The sequence below is a fragment of the Rattus norvegicus genome, chromosome 17, assembly GCF_036323735.1.
Source record: "Rattus norvegicus strain BN/NHsdMcwi chromosome 17, GRCr8, whole genome shotgun sequence".
Classification (NCBI taxonomy): Eukaryota; Metazoa; Chordata; class Mammalia; order Rodentia; family Muridae; genus Rattus; species Rattus norvegicus.
The window spans coordinates 80,435,272-80,450,754 of NC_086035.1; the positions used below are offsets into that span (position 1 = coordinate 80,435,272).

At 43.8% G+C, this 15,483-nt stretch overlaps 1 long non-coding RNA gene across 1 annotated transcript in view; it reads left to right on the plus strand.

Moving 5' to 3' along the window:
• The first annotated feature begins 315 nt into the window (after positions 1–315).
• Positions 316–15,483, plus strand: part of LOC103694135 (uncharacterized) — a 35,700-nt gene continuing 20,532 nt past the window's right edge. The window contains exons 1-2 of the long non-coding RNA XR_005495819.2: positions 316–535; positions 1,781–1,841. This is a non-coding gene — a long non-coding RNA (uncharacterized LOC103694135). The remainder of the gene's footprint in view (positions 536–1,780; positions 1,842–15,483) is intronic.

Consider the following 15,483-nt stretch of genomic DNA (forward strand, 5'->3'; position numbering starts at 1 on the left):
AACTCACTGTTAGCCATGTGGGCTGCATCCGTTCACACTCAGATGGTAACTTCAGAGTAACACCTCTTGAAAAAAAAAAAAGAAAAGAAAAGAAAAAAAAAAAAAACCATGGCAAATGCTCTATGTATTCACCAGAATTCAGTTGTGGTGAGTCACCGTCATTTCCTGGCCAGAACCCTCCCTTTGGTATTAATCAGTGTTCTGTTTCTGCTGGTCCTCTGCCATCCCTGGCACCGCTGTTACCATAACAGCTGGCTGGGATTAAGGAGGTTGTCACCGTATACATATATGGAGTTCAGTAACTTAGCGCTGGGCCCTACCAGGCTGCAGACATGGTCCGGGAAGGAATACAGTTGTGAGTCTGGGCTTGCCTCCAGACCTGATGTGCTGTTCACTCATGCCGGCTGCCAGAAGGTTACAGCTTCAGACATCGCAAGGATACAAGAGAGGCTACCTTCCAAGTCTTCACAGCCCAATATCTTACGAATGCTCCTTCGAAAACTTCAAGACTCTTCTCCTCCTTCTCCACCCCTGAGTATGTTTTGCAAAAGGTTCTGAGAACCCCATGGCATCAATGTTAGCCACTAGGAAGTACGTGGTTAGAAAATGTTCTAGGGAATATTAGGATCTGGCTCGAATAAGTCTAGAAGTTGCCAACCTTCCGTCCCTGGGGGGGAAAACAGTCTGACCTGGTAGGAGGTGGTGTCTGAGTTCAGGGAGCCCCTTTTATAATCCATACCCTTGCACCCAAGAGTAAAATTCCTTCCAGTAGAAGCTGCTTTAATTACCAGGGTTATATGCCTGACCCCCTACTAAGCCTTTCATTTCTTTGGGTTCTTTTGACGAGTGACCTCTTTTCAAAATATCTTCTGTCCATTTCTTTTCCCCCTTTCTCTGGTCCTAGCCATGAATATTGAGTGGATTTCTAACTGACCATTCTATAGGGATCTGATTGAAATTTCTCCTAGTGGTGATGACTTGTGGGTCTCTAGTGATCAAGTAACATCCCAGAATATCTTTCCAACTTTATTTGTAGAGCATCATAACTCAGACCGAACACCCAAGTCCCCATCGATCATTTTGGTAAAGGATTAGGTTCCAAATATTCAGCAAAATTCTGTTGGAAAACCTGACTCAAAACTTGGTTGCTTTTTTTGTTTGTTTGTTTTTTGTTTTTGGATTTTGTCATGTATGAAAAGAATCTACAGAATGATAATTACTGTTGCTGGGATTTCTCCCGTTGGTTCCTCTAAGCTATGAGCACTTGCTCTGAGTTCTTTCTTAACTGTCCTATTATTACTTAATTTATGACATTTTTGCCTAGAAGTTAATATTGTCGAGTATGTACTTTATTTCCTCAGAGTATCCGTGCGCTCTCATATTTTTACCAAAGTAAGTGGGACACTTGTCTAGAACCTTCATTTTCCAGGTCCTGGGTTTCATTTTGCCTCATCTGATGGGTTTTCCCTGAATAGCTCAGCCCAAAAGTCCACTACAGTCTTTGCTTATGTGATTGTCTCCAGTCCTTTCTTTAAGGGATGAATCTTTTTTCAGGAGATTTCTAGCAAAGACATTCCTTCTCTCAGAATGTTTTGCACGATCTAGTTAGCTGCTGTCAATCAGTGTTCATTTTAGCTGTATTTCAATGTTCTCTGCAGGTTTTATTTTCTGACAGGCAGTGAGGATCTCTTAGGCAGCTTGCTAATTCTGCACAGTTGTTTGGTGGAAGCCATCACTTCCTGCTGTAGTTTGAGCTAAAAGTAGCTCTCCTTTTGTGCAGCCATGACCCTCCATGTGGCACAGAATGAAAGCAGGCAGTATCACCATCCACTCACTTCAAGGTAAGTGACAGACATGAGGGAGGCGTGGTTAGTGGGAGGGCAGGGAGAAGGGGGCGGGGTTTCTGCTGCTCCTGTAGCTGGAAGTGAAGGCCATTTGATGTGCAGATCTCTGTTTTGGTACTGGGGGGGGGGGGGTGCAGCTCAGTTTGTTAAGCACTTGCCTAGCATGCATGAAGCCCAGGTTCAGTCCCCAGCCGCATATCCACAGAGTGACAGGGTTGCATGCATACACATGATCCCATCACTAGGAAGGTAGAGGCAGGAGGATTAGAAATTGAAGAATATCCTCAGTTACACAGTGCTTTCCAAACTACCTTAGGATGTATGAGACCCTATCTTAAATAAACAGGATTCCCCGATTTGATGAAAACAATGAATACATCTAACGTTAGGGCCTGTGATTGCATGTGAAGGGTGAGTGTGGGGTGTGAATAACATCAGAGTAAAGTGACATAGGAGGTGTCAGAAAGGTAAGAAAGAGCTCATGGCAGGAGGCCCTAAGGTCTAATAGCGGCAAGACTTGGTGGAAAGTAAACTCCTAGGCTTACATCACAGACTGAAAAGAAGGAGGGAAGAAAGATGAAGTAACTCGAAGCCTCCAAAGAATATCCATCCATGTCACTTTGGACCCTCGGGGAGGTCTAGGCGTGTAGAAGCTAGTTCTGAGTTAACGAAATTTCAGTGTTGATAATGTCCTTTTAACAGCAGGTCAGCTACCCATGTTCACTGGCTTAAGAGTGACCTAACCTTGGGTTTCTAAGTTAGCCTGATTGTAGTGTCTGGTGATTTCCTTTCAGATGCCCCCCACCCCCGCCGCCAGCTCTCACTCCCCACCCACCACCACCCATCACCCCTCTACCCCGCAACCCCACCGCCCTCAGCACCACTATATGGTAGAACAACTTTGTCTCTGAGTAGCTTCAAGAATGCACATGGTGTTCTTTCTGGTACAGCCCTGGGGCTATGAGATTGTATCTTCTGTATGGCGATATTCCATAAACATTTCAACTCGATTCTAGAATCGGGCAAAGAGATGGAAAGTAAGCTTACCTTGAATTCTTTGAAACGTGTACCTACGGTGTACCTACCTATGGCATTGTCTTTCAGTTTGCAGATGTGAGGGTAGGGTGGAGGAACGGGGACATTGAATAAGGAGTGAGGAGGGAGGGCAACCTGAGAGACACTCTAGAGGAAAGGGGAGAGGGTATTCTCTGGGGGTGCCGCTGGCTTTTGTTTTGTTTTTGAAAGCAGCCAAGCCCTAAGCTCAATTTGCTTTTGATTTGCTGCAATTGCTGAAGAAGCCCTTTGTCTCTGGCAAAGGCACCAAGGAGGTTTTACAGCAATAAAGCAATCCCTAGTGTGTGAGTTGGGCTCCCTAATGAAACCCTAACAGTGATAAAGGCAGGCGATCCTCTAAGGCTGGGGCGATAATGTATAAAGTGCAGAACAGGATCCTCCATTAAGATGCCTTTGAAAGTAGCTACAACACTGTTTTGTTCCAGTATAGGTGAGCTCTTTAAATCAGAACGTCTGCATTTCAGGGTAGCACTGAACATCTGAGTTCTCATGAGGCCCTGTGCTTTCTCCCACTTTCCTCCCCCTCCCCTCCTCCTCCCTCCTTCCCTCCTCCTCCCTCCTTCCCTCCTCCTCTCTCCTCCTCCCCCCTCTCTCTTCTCTCTCCTCTCTCTGTGGGCAAGAGATTCTTTGTGTGTTTATTGGTGGGGTGGGAGAGGGGCTCTAAGATGCAGGATTTGAGAAGCTGCCACAGTCTTTGGGTATCTGGAAAAAGTATGTTTTCCTCTGTACAACTCAGCCCCGTGTGGAAGCATTCAAAAATCCAATAATGGGGAAGACCTCAGTGAAGCGGTTAACAGCTTGCCAGCCCAGAAAACAGACTTGGGGAGGATCCGGCTGGCACTGGCGGACCTTTGTATGGATGGAAAAGCTTTTCCTAGTCACAAGGGAGGCTGCCCTCAGCATTTGTTCTCTTCTGTCACATCTGTGATCCATGCAGCTGGCAGCCCCCGTGAGACCTGGATATTGAAAGAACCATAAAATAATTCATTTTGTTTTCTGTCTTTCTCTCTCTCTCTCTCTGTCTCTCTCTCTGTCTCTCTGTCTCTCTCTCTCTCACACACACACACACACAGAGACATACACACATATTTTCTCTCTCTCTCTCTCACACACACACACACACACCCCACTCACTCCTTCTATGTATACGTTTAAGTTAGGACTACTCAAATAGTAAGTAAATTAAAGTTAAAATTTGACAGAGAGTGACCATAACCAAAATTCATTATATACAAGTATGAAAAAAAGACTTTAAAAAAATCATTAGAAAGAAAAAAAATAAACACGATTAAGGAGTAATTCCCCACTGCTGAAGTGATTGGATAGACGTTACAGAACTTGAATGCTTCCCTAACAGATGGAAAAAGAAAGACTTAGTTCAATAAATTCACATTTTGTTGCCGACTTTAGCACATGGTCTTGACAACCAGTGGACAAAGTCTAAAGGCCTAAGTCACAGCTTGATACCATGACACCGTGAATGTAGTTACTAAGTGAACCAGATACACAGACAGCCTTCGGTTTTTCTTGAGAGCACTAAAAATTTCACACGACAATATAACTGTATAATGTACCTTTTATTAAACCACCTGAATTTCCCAGAATGACAGTCAAATCCTAGAGAACAAACCCAGAGAGCATTTTTAAACATATGGCAACTTTTACCACCGTGTCCGAGAGCCAGAAGATTTCCTCATTGTATAGTTGACTCTGTCTGTATTTTGGGAAATCTTCCATATAGAACAATATTCTAGACCTATATGTATTTAAGGAATTTGAAGTGGAGTAAATGTGTTCTCATGAAAGGGATGTGTCTATTTGTGGAATATTTAGAATAGACAAACAAGAATAAAGAAAGAAAATATGGGAATCTAGAATTTTCCTTTCCAGAACTCATTACTGCAAATTTGTTACTATGGATGTGTGCATTCAACTGACAAAATAAATGTTCCAGCCTTCCTAGGTTAGGGCATGTTGTAGTAATTTTTAATCCCGACCCAGGGTTCCTACCCTGCCTTTGACCATTTGCTTCCTGGATAAAAGACACACAGAGGCTCTCTATTTATTTTATTTTTTAAAAGATTTATTTATTCATTTATTATATATAAGTACACTGTAGCTGTCTTCAGATACATTAGAAGAGGGCATCGGATCTCATTTTACAGATGGTTGTGAGCCACCATGTGGTTGCTGGGATTTGAACTCAGGACCTCTGGAAGAGCAGTCAGTGCTCTTAACCACTGAGCCATCTCTCCAGCCCGGCTCTCTATTTATAATAAGCCTTAAAGAGCAGCACAAGAAGGGCAGATACTATTTTCTATGTTGTTAGAATCTGTTTTTCTATCGATAATTCTGAGTTATTTTTTATGTATTCGAACTTCACCTGTGTCTCTACTGCCCAGCTATTGGATGTTGGCGTCTTTAACGACATGGGGGCAGGGTCATAAGTCTACACTCACACTCCAGGTCTTGGGGGCCGTCCTGAGCTTTACAATGCACAGTAAAAGACAAGACCTCAACAAGGACGTTTCCTGAGATACTGAGCTTTACTTGCACATTGGACAGTCCTGAGTAAACTGAGTGTTGGTTTGCATAAATGGACCCCTGTGTACCTGCATAGGAATACTTTCAGTCATCCACCCCCCATATTTTCATGTTTTTGCATGTGTGGCTTTTGTGTGCATGATCTACACATACGTGCATGCCTATTCATACACACAAGGAGCCTAGAGCAAGACAGCTGTCTTCTTCAGTCACTCTCCACTGTGTTGCCTTGAGACAGGGACTCTCATTGAAACCTCAGCCTTTTGGTTAGGCTGGCCAGTTGGTCAGCAAGTTCTCAGGGTCTGCCTGTCTATTTATCAATGCTGGGGTTATAGGCACATGCAGTCACACCGGGGTGAGGAGTGGGATTCAGGTCTTCGTGCTTAGAGAACAGCTTCCTTACCTAGTGAGTTATCATGTCCCCAACAGCAGTCAATATAATCACTCCTACTAAGGGCTGAAAGTGAGGGCTGACACCTCTTTACATCCACTATCATTGACCCTTTTCTTTCAAGAGGAAGGCTAGGCTTATAGTGGGTCTTGGAATAATGAATTCCGAGTTATGCTAAACTCTATTTTCCAGTCTGAGTCCAGATGTAAAATCTTCACTAGCCACCTGTGGTGGTTTGAATATGCTAGGCCCAGGGAGTGACAACGTTAGGTGTGGTCTTGTTAAAGTAGTTGTGGCCTTGTTGGAGGAAGTGTGTCACTGGGGGTGGGCATTGAGATCCTCCTCCTAGCTGCCTGGAAGCCAGTATCTTTCTGGCTGGCTTTGGATCAAGATGTAGAACACTGTCATGTATTTTTTCCTAGTTTGTCATTTCCTTTTAAATTTTTGTGATTTTTTTTATATATAAGTAATTATGAAAGTTTTTATACAGCAGTTCCATAATTTCCCTACTTATGTAACGTTTGGAAATCCACTCCCCCTCCTAAGGCCATATGAAAAGTATCTTGGAACTTTTAGCAGTACCCTTATTGTGTGTGTGTCCACTTGGCATCCATTTTGGTACGGGGTGTAAGGTAGGGACCTAATGATATATTTTTTCCTATGGATACAATGGAAAAGCAAATCATCCTTCTACTTTACTTGTGGAATCCATGAGAATAGACACAACTGTATACACATGCGTAAACTTGTGTGTGGTCCCGTACCTAGACCCCATCCTTTCCTTTTGCTTTCTGTTTCTGGAACTGTACCACACAACACTCATTGTTGGGATGTAGAATGTGGACAGGATGGACAGACGGAGTGCTAATTAATTTTAGTACCCATTTAGGTAATGGAAGAGCCAAGGTGGTCCTATAGATACTGGTGTAGGCAGACGTGGCTTCCTCCACATGACTGGTGAGCTTCAGTGTGGAGCGAGGTGTCTGTGTTATTGTTTTCCCGTTCCCATAGCAACACATGTGAAACTACAATGGGATTCAACCCTGTGATGCTTTTAATAGCAGTAGCAGACTGCTTTAGCCTTCACCCTTCTGCCTGTTGTTACACCCAACACAGAAGCCAAACCTTCGTTGTTTTTTATGTTGTAGGGCCTGAGCACGCCCCCCAGCCCCACCGCACCCCCACCCCCACCCCCAGCAGCTCTTTCTGTTTCCTGGATAAATGCTGAAGTTTGAAGGAAGATGGCAAGATTATAGAAATGAGATCACTGCCATTCGAAAGGCATCTTAAAATCTGGGATTCTGCTGGCACCATTTAATGGAATATTCCATGAATTTTTTGAAATTATGTCTAGTAGTTAAAGATGAAAATATATCAGTGGTACCGCTTTACCGCAATAGTACCTATTTTTATCTTGTTTAGTGATACTGCACAAAAGCCTTTAGGTGGTTAATCTTCTCAGGAAATGTAGCTTAAACCATTTCTTATTTTTACTAAAGCACCGTGATGAAAGACAAATGGGCTCTCGTTTTGCTGCTCACATCTTCGTGGTAGCAATCTGATGTCTTACTAAAAGTCTGTTTGCAGCTTGCTTTGGATGTAAGCTGGTGACTGTCGTCTGAAGAGTTTATGGAGCTCTGATAGACACGGCTATAGTTTTGCCACCAAGGTTTATGTTTCTCCTTTCAGATGCTGGGTCTCCATGAACAAGCAAGCAGCGGCACCCAAAATAGCCCACTGAAAGACAAAGCCTTGCTCGACTCAGGCTGTGCTGGGTTTTATAATCAGCTCCGTGCATGCTACAACTTAATTTGGTTCATAAAGATTGCATTAAACAAGTGAGCTTAAAAAGTCAAATATAAATCAAAGATACGGAGTCCACGTCAGGTTGGTCACGCAGCGCACAGTAATCAGAAGGGCCAGGAACTTCCTTAATCAGTAAAACGGTGGCAGGTGCCATTTGCTTTGTGGCAAAAGGGGACTAGGAAAAATGCCAGCAGCCTCTTTGTCTCAAATTCCCCCTTCTTTTCCACCATCACCTTCACATTCAGGAGGCTATGAGTGCATTTCTAACTTGTTGGCTAAACTTCAAATGCTTCAGCGGCAGATAACAGGTATTGAGAACTCACAGTAATATGCCCTGTCTCGTGAGGCCCACCTTCTAGAAGAGAGAGGTGGCCATTACACAGAAAATCTGCGTGGAAACCCTGAAGGACTTTGTAGGTGATAGCCTGATCATTGAGGGTGATTGGTATTTTTTTTTTAACTTTCTGTGTGAGTCAATGACCGAAACTGACAAGAGGGGGCAAGGAGTGGGTGACACAGGTATGGTGTGGGGTCATTTTGACCAAGTAAGGGTGTTCTTTTACCCTGACTGAGAGATAGAGAGCTTTGTGAGGATAATGAGTGACCTATGTTTGAATAGAATCTTTAACCTCTATATTAAGAATAAACCCCACGGGACTAAAGTGGAGCTGATAAGATAGGGGATGGACCAGTGAGGATGGGGCCGCTGGTTTGTTTCTGAGACAATGATGATTGCTGGAGAGTGTGAGATTAAAGCAGCCTCTCCAACTGAAGACGCTCCTGGACACTACAGCACATACATTATGACTAAAGAGTCTGTGTGATGCCTGCTCACCAGAGGCCATGTTACATTTGGACACACATTCGTGGTGGCACAGACTTTATATGAATGTGCGTACCTGTGAACCATAGTAGTCTCATACAGAATAATTTTCACCGTGCCTCAAATATCTCCTGTCAACTCATTCAGCACTCCCGTCTCCCAACCCTGACAGCCACTGATATTTTCTGTCTCCACAGTTTTTGTCTTTTCGAAACTGTCGTGTACTTGGAATCACATTGTCTGGCTTCTTTCTCTTGATGACATTCACTGAGGTTTCCGCCTTACCTTTTCATGGCTTGATCGCTAATTCATTTTACTTATTTCCTTTCAGTTTGCACATGTGTGTGTGCATGTCTATGTGTGTAGAGTATGTAAGTATGTGTGTGTGTGTTTGGGGATGTAATGTGCCTATGTATACACGGAGGCCCCCAAAAGGCATTGGAAGTCCTGCTCTATAACTGTTTTATTTGTTACTTTGAGCCAGGATCTTTCCCTGTATGGGAGATTCACTCTTATTCAGCCGGAGGCCAGCAAATCTCAGCAACACTGCTCTGCCCGCCCCCTGAGAGCTGAGGCTACAGCCCTTTGACTGCAGAGCCATTTCTCCAGCCCCTTAACTGATTTTTTAAACAGCGGAATAGTCACTGTCTGGACATATCGGTTCATGCACTTGTCTCTTGAAGGCATCATGGTTGCATTCAGGTTTTGATAATCACAAGTGAACCTGCTTAAAACCATCCTCTGTGGGTTATCTGAAGACACATAGTAGTGCTAAGAGTTGTGATTACTGGATCATGTGGTCATTCCAGATTTAGCTTGAAAAGGAAGATTCTGTCCTCTGAAATGGTTGTGACATTTGCGGTTCTATCAGTGTTAACTATGGGCTTCTGTGCTCCACACCCTGGTGCAATTGGTGGTGTCAGAGGTCTGGATTTCATCCACTCTAATAGTGTTTGGTGGAACCTCATGAAAAAAACAACAAAAAACAACAACAGCAGCAACAACAAACAAAACTCCAAGTGTGAAGAATGTAGAGCAAGGAGGCAGAGGATGAACTCACGGAGGCGGGTCTGCAGGCTTCGGTGCTAAATGCTAAAGAGTATTCTCTCCTTGTTAATTGGTTCAGTTTTCAGTGTTTTCCAGGAATTTCTAGAAGTTAATTTTCCCCATCCTTATCCCAGAGGTCCTTGGGATGCCCTCTTAGTTTTTAGAAACTCTCTTGGGCCTCAGCTTAGATAAACCCACAAAGTTTGTTGTTAGAAGCTCTCTGACACATGGTGTCTGTCTGTATACAGAGTCTCTCCCATGCCAACTGTTTCTCTCTGAAAAGTCCCTCTGGCTCTGCTTCGGCTTGCTAATTGCTAAACAACCTGCTATTTCCGTTCCATGGTTAGCTTTTCAAAAGAGTGCGTGAATATTCTGACCACCATTTTAGCATGGAAAAAAAAATAATCTCGAACTTAGAATGTTTGTATATCGTTAGGTTTCTGTGGCTGTGATAAAACACACGATCCGGGCAATTTATAGCAGGAAGGGGTTGTGTGGGCTTAAAGTTCCAGAGGGAAAGTCCACGATGGTGTAGTGGGCATGATGGCAGGCTGCTCAAGTCTGGAGATCACATTTCATGAGAAACCGGAAGGGGAGAGTAAACCGGAAGTGGGGTCGAAACAGGAAAAGGAGAAAGTGATCGGAAGTGGGCTCGGGATATTCTCAAAACATGTCTCTAGTGATGTTTTCCCTCTAAGAGGACCATACTACTTCCTCAAACAGGGCCACCAGATGGGGACCACGTGTTCAAATACCTGAGGCCATAGTAGAATTTCTTATTCAAACCAAGCACCGCAATGAACCCTTAACCCTTCGGTTGATTAGGGAGGATTCCTATCTTGAAAGGCTAGCTGGGGGCTGGGGATTTAGCTCAGTGGTAGAGCGCTTACCTAGGAAGCGCAAGGCCCTGGGTTCGGTCCCCAGCTCCGGAAAAAAAAAAAAAAAAAAAAGAAAGGCTAGCTGTTTCTTGGGTGTGTCAGGTTCACTTCTCTCAGTATCTCTTAATTTTCTCTTTGGACTTGCCAGGTTCCCGTCCTCATGGTTATTCTCTTCCTAAGATTACTACTTGAATCTATAAATTGGTGCTGTGGTCTTTTCCACTGAAGCAAACCCATGAGATGGATGGTTCTCGATGCCTCTGCTGCTGGTATCCACTCCTCATTCACAACTTGCAAAGAGAACCCCCTGATTTTCTTTCACTGCCTCTCTGCTATTTAACGGTTCAGATCCCATGGAGAAATTACTGTGGTTTTTCATCATCAGACCCTAACAAATTCTTACAGAACATCCTCTGATGGCATGCTATCTGTATAAGAATAAAGCACGGACTTGCCATCACGGTTGTATACTGATCTCCCCATAATCCCCCAAATGAACCCCTGTCCCCATGTATTTCATTCTAGCTTTCAAACCTATTAAATCTCACCTCAGGGCCTTTCCACTTGTTTTTTTAACACCTGCAATACCTTCTCACAAGATACCATCTAAGCTAGCTCAGTCTTAATAATTTTCTTTGTAAATTTTCATGTATTTATTTGCGTGTGTGTGTGTGTGTGTGTGTGTGTGTGTGTGTGTGTGTGTGTGTGTGTGTGCCTAAGGGGGGATGCCCATGCCACAAGGAGTATGTGGAGGTCATAGAATGACTTGTGGGAGTCAGTTCTCTCTTCCTACTAAGGAGCACTGGGGCTTGACCTCAGGTTTTCATGCTTATCAGCAAGTATCCTTAATTGCTGAGCCCTAAGATACCTCATTCTTATTGCTCTGGTCTCAGGGGCTTCTTTGATACTTACCCTCATCAAGGTAATATGTTGATCAGCCACCCTGTTGGCTCCATTCATTCTGTACCAGTGTCTTAATTTTCTTCTGAAATAGTATTTGCCTGTCATTGTCTCTATGACTGCACTTCTCTCTTCTGAACAGAGTATAACGTCCTCGAGGCCTTATTTGCCATGGGGTCCACAAGGCTCAGTGCAGTGCCTGCCACCTAAGAAGAACTTAAATACTCTGGTTAGTTATATATTTTAGAACTGTGCATGTCCTTCCATTTCATTCTAGATCATTCCTCCCTTTTCATTCTAGATTATTGTCTTTCTCGAGCTCCTTTTCCAGCCCTCTGAAGTAAAACGTTGGGACCGTCTCACTTCCTTTGTGCGTGTCTAACACCGCATCCAGCCAAGTCCTTAGAAGCTCTCCTCCATGTGCTTCAGCCATTCCTTTCCTCCTTCCCTAGTTATGGCTTCCTCATTTCTTAATATTATGTCATATGGTAACAGGCATCAGTTTGTATTGTATTTTCCCCTACTTAGGCCACACTTCTTCTAAGATTTAGAGACATACAAAAAGAAAAACAAAAGCATCACTCTCTATAGCATATTCTAGGAGGCATCAAGAGGGACATGTCATTAGTTATTTTGGGTAATTAACATGTATTATGTAAATATTTTGCTGCTAAAACCCAGTATCCTTGAAGCCACAAATTTAAACTAGTGAAAAATATGTCCTTGGTAACTTGGTGGTATTTAATTCTGAAAGAATAATTGCACAGACCTTTGTGAAGACTCCTACCCCACCCCAGTGCTGGGTTACCCTGAACTCTCTGCAGTCGACCCGGTTTGGTCTCTTTAAGTGTGCATCCCACTCAGTTCATATGAAGTATCTTTAAGAAGAGATTTAGGGGCCTGGGGACATGCATGACTGAGTAAAGTGCTTGTTCTGCAAGCATGGGGACTCAGGTTCAGATCCCCAGTCCTCCAGCCAGGCATAGCAGTGTGTGTCTCTAATCCTAGTTCTAGGAGGCAGAGAAAGGCAGATCCTTGTAGGTCACTGGCCAATCAATGTACATGAATCGGTGAGCTTCCTGTTTAGTGAGTCTATCTCAAAAATAAAATAAAATAATAAAATGGACAGCAATAAAGGAAGACCCTTGATTTGTTAATACCCATAGGCATCACACCCATGAATTGATCAAAAGACGCCATCTAGTCTTAACTATCTAGTATTGTGCTAGGTTCATGAAATTGCCTCTAGTGGGCTATTCCATGACTGAAAGGGGGTATTCTCTGACATGGAGAATGACATCAGGTCTTATTGCTTTGCTGTAAATGTTCTGAGAAGCCTCCTGCTTTCTGTTTGCTGATAGAGCAGCCTGCATTTGGCTTTCTATGTCCACTCCAGCTTTCATGATGATGTGGTATGCCCACTTACGGTACTGAGTTCTGATCTACTGTATTTCTCACAAAAAATTAAGAAATTGTCATTTCCATTTATCAATCATTCTGCACAGGCTGTTGAAGTGATTAATTCATACTTAGAAAGGTTGATTTGTTTGCGGTTTGGGATGCCAAGTTTGTACGTGGTACAAGTACTTCATGAGGTGGTTATAACCTTGGCTGGCCCAGGGGTCTGCGCTTCTTGGTGCTCAACTTTTGGTGTCAACTCAGAGCTTGGCCAACATGTCTAACATCAGCAAATGAGTCCATGCCACCATGACATACAGGTGGAGGCTACCTAACTCTTATCCTTTGGGCCACACCGAGAAGAATCGATAATTGTACCTCAGCTGGATGTCCAAACAGCAGCCAGGATCCACTACTAGCTATACGAGTGGGGTTAACTGGAACTTTCTGAAGGGACTCTTGAATGTGAATGAAATGATTCACAGTTCTGGGAGTTTGAAAGCATGGAACTATTAATAGCTTGTACCTGGTCCAGACAATGTGGCTTCAGGCATCAGGCACCACAATAGCATGGCAGAGAACCAGGGTGTAGAGGGCCAGGCTTGCTGTAGGATAACACCAAAGTCACCAAGATGTCGTAAGCACTACCTTAAGTTCTTTCGAGAGTGACAGACCCAAGATGTCCATCACCTTCTACTAGGTCACATGTTTTTTTTTTTTTTTTTTCCGGAGCTGGGGACCAAACCCAGGGCCTTGCGCTTCCTAGGCAAGCGCTCTACCACTGAGCTAAATCCCCAACCTAGGTCACATGTTTTTAAGGGCCCCTCCATCCCCCAATCACCATGCTTAGAAACAAGCTTTCAATGTACAAGGAAAAGCCACATCCAAATCGTAGCAGGGAGTGAGATAGACTATCTGGCAAAGCAGATACAAAGGGCCTGAGGTTCAAAATCCCACAGTGACCTTCAGAAGAACTTCAAGGAGGCTAGCTGCAGCGGGAAATTTTGAGTGCTTTGGGGTTTGTTACCAATCCTAGGTCAGAAATATGTGACTTCAGATTCTGGTGTGTAAATTCCAGGGCCTATGTTTGCCAGGCAAGCACCATGATTTAGGTATATCTACAGCCTGCTCTTATGATCTTCCTATACAAGCAGAAGAGACATGAGATGGTGGGACAATAGCTTGCGAAGCAGAGCTGAACTTGCTGGAATATTTGCAGACAGGTAGCAGGGTCCTGAATGTAGGAAGGGTGGTACCCTCCTGTCCTGTCCTTGAATATCATGGGCTGTTGGTTGGTCTAGTCAAGGATCCCTTTAAGGCTAGGCTGGTATCAGAATCTCTGCTGTGGGATGTGTGTATATGTGTGCACGCACACATGCACTTGCACGCAAACATATGACACATTGGCCTTGGTAGCAGGTGCTTTCTCCCCTGTATAGCAAAAGCACAGGTCATCTAAGTGCCACCCATCTCTTCCTGGATTATCCTATTCTCCTGCTGACTGATTGGAAGGCTCCCATTTTATTCTCTCTCTTTGGTGATGTCTGGTTTTGTCCACATACCCTGCCCCCCAAATAATGCTATTCTTGTCTTGGTTGTGATGCCTGTTTTAAATAGTTTACTGGAGGCAGACAGGCTTATGCTATTCAAGCTCCCTACTGCCATTACCTACCCTCCTGCACTATGCACGCATGGCTGCTACAGTACAAAACTTTACCCCATCCCTAAAGCTGCGGTCTCTGGTAGCTGGATGCAGGGTTAGGAGTGAGATGCTAGCCCTGTACTCAGAGCCTTCTTTCCTAGCTCTTCTTGGATCTTGCAACCAGCCTTGCCTTATATGTCACCAATGTCTCTTTGTCACACTCAACACGAGATGCTAATCAGCTGAGACTCATTGTGACACCTCTTCTCACATTCAGCTTATTCAGGGGTTACACTAGGTACTACCTTCCTTGTAGACAAAGGAGACTCTCAGAACCCTAGCATTTAAAAGAAAACCCGACTTACATAATTTACCTTGAGAAGAGGTTGATGATTATGATGGCCGACAAATGGGTTATTTGTCAGATATAACTCTGCTGTAGTGTGTGTGTGTGTGTGTGTGTGTGTGTGTGTGTGTGTTCAGTTCAACACACCCCCAGTTCTGTCCCATAAACTACCCGAACTATAGATGCAAGTAAGATCTGGCTTCGCCTCTGATGAGCTCCAAACTGACCAGTGATTAAGTCAGTGAGGTCAAAGCCCACTTCTAGACTTGACTATTGTCAATATTACATTGTTGTCTACCTTCATAGTACATATGCATATGACCTCTTACAAAAGTCACCCTCCCCACCATGTCACAGTTTCAGTGAGAAATACTTTGTTTGGTGAGAATATTGTTATTGATTGCCAGGCAAGGTGATTCTTAACTGAGTATTTACTTTGAGCCTGAATAATTCATCTTTACAGGTGGAGAGAACAGGTCAGAAAACAAGTGTATAGTCCCAGGATATGTGGGTGATGAATGGTGGCCTCCTTGAGGGTCCTACCCTCTCAGTGGATTCAGAGCCTGACTCTAAGCCATGCGATGGTGACAATCTGGGGACTCAGTTATGTGGGACAACACAATGTGAACGGGACCGTGTAAGAAGCGGTAGATTCCCCAGAGCGCAGTGGTTTTCACACAGTGTGTTTCCCTCATTAAAACTGTATGTGTATTTATAGGGAAAATTAATTTCACGAGGTGGCTGGAAATCACTCATATTTGCTTTGCCACTCAAAATATGTTTAGCCTTA